Here is an 8,072-nt window from a genome sequence, read left to right as displayed (position 1 = left end):
CTTTGAAGCTCAAAATTGTTCTTAAACTTTCTTATTTTATTCTTGAGAGTTCATAACTTTCTTCATTAAATCACTATAATTTGGTTACTCATAACTAGATTATTAGTGTTATTGAGAGATCTGGGATCAAGAAAACTTCAAATTACCGGGCATACCACGAAATCTATTAGTTCTCAATTCTTTCGAGACAAATATTGAAAAAGGCAAAGCCCAGGCCAATTCTTGTCACAACCCCACCAGCTACTCATTTATCTCTTAAAAGATAAGTGTTTCAATAACACTTGGGGCACGCAGCTCACAATCTATCAGTTTCTCATTCGGAGAAAATTGATATTGAAACAGAAGGATATATGTCCCCCCTTCATGTCTTTTTGATCACTAATTGAGTCAGATGAATTTGTGTAGTCCACACGGTTTATCATTTTGAGCCTAAACGGAAGCATATGTTGCATTATCTTTCTACACTACACAAATTGCATTTTATATGTTATTTTGCCGAAACATTCATAGATATACTTTTATAAGATATCAATGATTGAATGAAAGACCTGGTGAGATGAACCTTACAAAGTCTCATATATAAAGTACATCCGTTGTACTGAGTATATCTGTTATACTCATAGGCCAATCTTTTTATAAGATTGATTACAACTTCATAAGTTGAAATTGGTTGTTACCTTCCTATTCCCTTAATCTGAAAAGATTATACAAGTGGATTTGAATAGATCTGCTTACATTTTTCTGAATTGACGGCTTTCACTGAAAATTTCATTCATTATGTTGTATGATGCTAATGATTCTCATTTCATCATAAGGGGAAGTATGAAATAATGAATGAAATGTTCAATTCCGTACGTTATAAGGGGAATATGTTATAAAGATCAAGGAGGAGTAACATCAAAGTCGGCAAAAGACTCAAAAGGAGTATGAGTGGAGATTATTACTAAAGATTATTCCTGTGCTAAAATGTTTGAGAGTTTTTGAATATGAAGATCAACGTTTCAAAAGTTTACTGATAGAGATTTCTCATCGAAGAGAATGCTTTTTCGTTATTTGAAGAATTTCATTTTTTTGGGGGAGAATGTTAGTTATCTGTTTTCTGAAGAAGATTCTTTGAAGATCGTTTCTGAAGATTATTGTTGATTTTGTTCTACATAGTCAAAAGAGAAGATCGTTGTTGTTCTACATTCGAGGGGGAGAATGTTAGAAGATTTTCTCAACAAACGATCATCTGAAGTTTTCAAAGTGAAGATTGTTTTGAAGTTTTTTTGAAGAAGTCATAGAGTGCTTAAAGCGACAAAGTTCAAACGAAATTCAAAACACGTAAATTCTTTCAAGCCTAAATACAAAGGGTGACAATGTTAGGACTGAAAATCGGTGTTAAATTGTATTCGTCTAGAAAGTTAATGTTTTCTATAATTGTAAAATAGACATCGTGTTTGACTTTGTGTAATATTTGACTTTGACTTAGAAGGGTTCATCTTTAACCCTATATAAGGCTTTGTTCTTTAGTGATTTTGTAAGAACTTGATTGTAAATCATACGTATACATTTTGAGTAATAAAAGAGCTTTGACTTCATTGACTTTCTCTCTCAACTATCCTTCTCATGTTCTTGAGTGTTCTTGAAGATTTCCATTGATTCATAGAAGATTGCTTGAAGATTGATCATATTGGACTCTCATGTTTTATCAACTAGTTGGGGCAAGTTACTTCTACAAGATCGATTTGCAGTTTGGGTATCATCAGTTGAAAGTCAGAGACGAGGATAAACTAGATACGGGCATAATGAGTTCCTGGTCATGTCGGTCGGACTGACAAATGCTCAAACAACATTCATGGATTTGATGAATAGAGTATGTAATAAATATCTTGAAAAATTTGTTATTGTATTTATCGACAATACTTATATACTCACAATCAAAAGCTGAGCATGCCAAACATCTTCGTTTAATTCTCGAACTCTTGAAGAAGGAGAAATTGTACGCAAAGTTGTCCAGGTGTGAATTTTGGTTGAGGGAAGTCCAATTTTTAGGTCATGTTGTTTTTGAAACAGGAGTAAAAGTGGATCCTGCAAGATTGAGGCCATTGAGAGATGGGAAGTACCGAGAACACCCACCGAGATTTATAGTTTCTTGAGATTGATAGGGTACTATCGGAAATTCATTCAAAACTTCTCACGAATTGCTGCACCTTCGACCAAGCTGACAAGGAAGAGTGTTAAGTATGAATGGGGAGAGGTATAACACTCCATTTTCCACATTTGCATATAAACATGTATTTCATATAATAAGAAATACAAATACACAACTTTGGTCCCAACGATATAAGAAACTATAATACAGATTTTACAACTCAAAAATTCCAAAATAATATTCTTGTACATGACATATATAAACAACATGTATTCCCAAAATCCTCCTTAGATAATAGGCTAATCTTCCTATAGGAGCTATGCACATTAGGAAAATAATCACATTTTTCTCTTCCTTTTATCTCTGGACCCAACTGGACCTGCAATGCATAGTTTTAAAACACAAAATGAGGGTTAGACCATGAAGACTAGTGAGAAAACCCCTTCTTTGCAATTATAGGGTGAAGATACCAAAACCCATTATAAAAATCCCAATGGAACATCCAACCATCTTGACAAAAATATAACTTCAGAAATACAACAAAACTGTAAGTTATAAAAATGATCTTAGCACAAAAGATATATAACCACTTAGGTTCTTACAGATATCTGGAACACAACTCTCCAAAGCTCATAAGTCTCATCAGAGTAGGGCTTACAGTCACATTCTCCAAATCATATAAAGAAATACCAATCACCAGAGTTCTTGGTTACTAATAAAAGCTTTTAAGATAAAAAAACTATTTTGAAGTCTGAAAACTGAATTAAATAATAACCAAAGACTGTCCCGGTTTTATTTCAAATCTCTATTCTTTTGAACAACCAAAATAAGATATCTAATATCTCAAAATCATTTGAAACACAGGCAATTCATGTCACAAAGAAATGTTGACTTAGAATTATCGCATCTCATGGATGTGACAACAAGATCTATAATATAAGCGAATATCACAAATTCCACCCTTATCCGAGGTACACATCGTCTTGATATGTCACTCCTATCCCATAGTACACCTCTCCATCCTTATCCTATGGTACACCTCTCCTTGATATGCCACTTTTATTTCCTCATTAAATCTGCAGATAAATATGCCGTTTTAGCCAATAATGGCTTCAAAACAGTTTCATATCAAAAACTTTATCTCAAGAACTCTCACAGTTCTTAAATCCACTTTTCCAATATCATCTCAACATTCTTTCAAAAAATGTTATTCAACTCAACTGTTCTGAAAGAAACAACAATACCTTTCTCAACTTATAAACCACATTTGAAAGATACAAAAATAATAACATAAGTCCTCATTGGATAACACTTGGGTGAATACCCCTTTTATCGAACAACACCTCAGCCGAGGACTGCCCTTCATCGGACAGGCCTTGGGCGATAAACAACCCTTATCGGCCAACAATTTATCCGGATAAGATTCACCGCACAACACTATGACTAGTAACTACCCTCACCTGTCAACACTATGTCCGGTAATCAACCTCACCGGTCAACACGTGAATATAAATAAACAAAATCGGATAATGCTTTGTTCAATGAGCATCCTCACCGGGCAAGGCATTGGGCGATAAATACACAATCTGGCCAACACTCAAAACCCCAACCACTTAATCCATTCAACATTTGGGCGATAAGGTGTCCAATAAAAACCAACCTTGTCTGATAAAGGTCTTTACCGGACCACACTTCATCCGGTAAAGTCCTCACCAGACAATACATAAAGAACACAACTAATCTCATCGATAAAGGCATGACCGATAAGGGAACTTCATCGGACAACACTATGTTCGATTACAAGTCCTCATCGCACCATACATTTAACACAAGAATATATCAATTTTACAACATCTTTGCTCATGAACTCATAACATAAAAGAACCCATAATTTTAACAGAGGTATAATTTGAATTTTAAAGACTACTGTAGAAAAACTCACCTATGCAAGAGTTTGAGAATGAAAAAAAAAACAAACAAAAATCAACTTTAAGATGAACACAGAATCACAGATTCTCTCCTTGGCAAGAAATTCACACATAACTCTTCTCCCAGTTTTTCTTTCTAAAAATGGCAGGAGTTTGTTTTTTTCAAACTTTCCACTTTATATATGTTTGTTTAAACAGGCAGTTTGAAGAAACAATATAAAAATCTTCCCCCTTTTTACACACCTCATGCACATGCATGCGCATTACTACATATACACATATAGACCTTTTTACATATACATGCATACATATATTCACCACTCACAAATTCATGCACGTATATACATATGCTCCGATATTGTTATTACCAGATGGGTCGGAAAATTTTATGGTTTATAGTGATGCTTCGAAATTGGGTCTGGGATGTGTATTGGTGAAGAGGGGGTAAGTTATTGCATATGCTTGCAGATAGTTAATGGATCACGAGAAACAGTACCCTACACATTATATAAAGCTTGATGCCATCGTTTTTGCTTTAAAAATTTGAAGGCATTACTTATTGGGAGCTAAATGTCAGGTTTATACTAATCATAAGAGTCTTCATCATTTGTTTAACCAGAAAGAATTGAATATGCGGTAAAGACGATGGATCGAATTGGTGAATGATTATGATTGAAAAACTTTATCACCCTGGGAAGGCAAATGTAGTGGCTGACGCGCTTAGTAGGAAGAAAAAGAGTGGAACAAGTAAAGCCATTGCATTGAGAACAAATTTAATCCCCGACATTCTTAATCAAACTTTGAGATGTCAAAATGAAGTCGTTAAAGAAGAAAATTTCAAAACAAAAAGTTTTGGTGGAATAATTTCAACCTTGATCGAGAAAAATAAAGGAATTCTATATTTCCAAGACAGAATTTGAGTACCACGTTTTGGGAACAACTTTGAGTTATTTCTAGACAAAAGTCACAGATCGTGGTACTCGATTCATCCAGGTACCAATAAGATGCACAAAGATTTAAAACAATTATATTGGTGACCATGATTGAAGAAGGATATTATGAAATACGTGGAACGATATTTGACGTGTCTACAAGTAAAGATTGAACATCAATGACCATATGGGGATTTACAGTCTTTGAAAAGTCTTGTGTGGAAATGAGATTATATCAGAATGGATTTTATCAAGAAATTACCGTGAACTTCATAGAGGTATGATGCCATGTGGGTTATCGTAGATCGTCTAACGAAATCTGCACACTTTCTACCATTTAAGGAAAATTATCCTTTAGAAAGGCTTGCGAATATTTATATCAAAGAAATAGTGATTCGTCATTGATAGCAGGTTTACCTCTAAGTTTTGGAAGAACTTTCAAAGAGCTATGGGATCTCAGATCAGGTTAAGTACGATGTATCACCCTCAAACAAACGAGGAGAGAAAAAAAATAATTCAGACTCTTGAAGGCATGTTGAGAGTTTGTATTATCGACTTTGGGGGATCTTGGGAAAATCATCTACCTCTAATCAATTTCTCTTATAACAACAATTATCATTCCAACATTCAAGCGACACCACATAAGCTTTTGTATGGCAGAAAGTGTAGAATTACGTTGTGTTGGAATGAAGTGGGGGAGAAGCAATTGGCTGGTCCAGAGTTCGTTCAAATAACTACTGAAAAATATATCAAATTCGAGAACAAATTAAAATAGCTCAGGACCTACAGAAAAGTTACGCCGACAGAAGCCGAAAATCGATTGAGTTTATGCTCGGAGATTTCGTAATGTTGAAGGTTTCTCCATGGAAAGGTATTGTAAGATTTAGAAAAAGAGGTAAGCTCAGTCCAAGGTACATTGAGTCATTCAAAATATGTAAACGGGTTGATTTAGTAGCATATCAGTTAGAGTTACATGAAGAACTTGACTCTCAATTCTTTTCTTGTCTCAAAACTACGAAAGTGTTTGGCTGGTCCGAATTTGACAGTACTGCTACCTGAGGTGCAAATTGATAATAAATTGAATTTCGTGGAAACCCCTGAGGCTGTCACTGATCGGGAGACAAATGTTTTAAGGAAAAAAAAAATCAGTCTGGTGAAAGTACAGTGGTGCTTTTTTATAATGGTCAATAAGCTACTTGGGAATTGGAGTCGGAGATGAAAGCAAAATATTCTTAGTTGTTTGATTAAATGAATTTCGGGAGGATAACGTGATAACCGGGTTTATCGGTTATAAAGTTTGGCATTGTTTTCGAATAATGGTGGTAACTTGAAGAGTTTAATTTGTGAATATGATTAAATATTTTTAAAACATTCCACCACCTCATGATTTTATATTCAGATTATGAGATGATTACTTTATCTCATTGGGATGAGAATTAAGAAAAAAGGTTACCGATTTATGTGTGTGTTTTTGGAGCAGAGAAAACTGAAACAGTTGAAGAAGGAAAGAAAGAAATTGATTTTTGTGATTAAATTCCTTGAACTTTTTGTTGTTTCAATCTTCATCTCTGTGATATTATTAGGTGAGTTTATTTTGTAAACTTTCATCTTATTATGTTGATTTGGAACCGAAGGGTTCTTTACGTGGGGAAGTTATAAAAACTGTTTTTATGCTATATTTAGCATGATTTAAAATTTTGATATGATTATATCAAGTGATTGGAATAAGGGTGGCATATCAAGGAGAGATATATTTTGGGATAAGAGTGTCATAATCAGGAAAATGTATTTTGGGAAAAGGGTGACATATGAAGGAGAGGTGTATACTAGGATAAGGGTGGCATAATTAACATAATGTAAAAAGTGGGTTTTTGGTTCAAGTTGTTAACTGTTGTCGCATCCTTACTTTGAGTTGTCGAATCTGTGTGATGCGATGACTTAAGTTATCGCATCCTATTGATGGGATGAATCATTTTTGTCGCATCCTTGTGATACAAGGAGTGTGTTTGTTGCATCCTTGTGATACGACAAGATGAACTTATCGCATCCTATTGATGCGACAAGTTGGGTTTATCGCACCTATATGATGCGATGGGATGGGATCCTCACACCAGTGTGTTGCGAGGAAATGGGGTTGTCTCATTCATGTGATGCGAGAAATTTATGATTTTTTCTGTAGGATGCGATGAGTTTTATGATAATGCGATAAATGAGTTGTTTGGCTATTTGATGCAATAATTGGATAATGTCTCATCTTTTTTATACGAAAAAAGAGGTTTGTTTCGATTAAACGTTGTTTATTTGTTATCTATACAAATATGGGTTTTGTAAAAAGTGTTTTGGTAATTATTCACCCTGTAATAGCAAACAAAGGAATTCTCACTAGACCTCAAGGTCTAACCTTCATTTGTATTTTAAAATGTTCATTACAGGTCGGGCACAAATGAAAGATAAGGGGAAGGGAAAAATTGTGAAGAAATATAAATGCTTGCATGGGATGTTGGGATAATGTGTTATCTTTATTATTTAAATACTTGTTATGTATGTAAGTTTTGTATAGGGATTTTATGGAAAAGTTTAGTAGCTACTTTTGTAATGTAGTTTTTGTAGATAGTGGGACCAGATGTCTAAATTATATTTCTTGATATATGGAGATATATGTTTATATGCAATTGTGATTTTGGGGTGTTACAATTTTGGATATATATGTTGATGTTTTTAGTTTAAATTCCATAAGAGGCACAAACTATCTAAACCTGCCAGACCAAACCATCTTTTTGTGATCCAATTTAACTGGTTTGGTCATTTGCTCCCACACCGCTCGGTTTGAGAAATTTCTTAAACCACCATTGTGATTTGGAGAGTTAAACCGCCCAAACCGGACCGCAAACTCCCCTATAGTTGATGAATAAATCATGTTTGGTAAAAACTAGCTTATAAATATGTAAAATGACCAAAAAAGGCATCTAGAAAAATTAATCATTTACAATTATTCACAGTATAATTGAAATGAATCTTTAAAAATATAATATGTTCATTAATACCAAAAAGATGATAATAATAAATAAATAAATAATA

Source organism: Cynara cardunculus (assembly GCF_001531365.2).
Source record: "Cynara cardunculus var. scolymus isolate 2C chromosome LG 16, CcrdV1, whole genome shotgun sequence".
In the NCBI taxonomy this organism is placed as follows: domain Eukaryota; kingdom Viridiplantae; phylum Streptophyta; class Magnoliopsida; order Asterales; family Asteraceae; genus Cynara; species Cynara cardunculus.
This window is presented reverse-complemented; position numbering follows the sequence as displayed.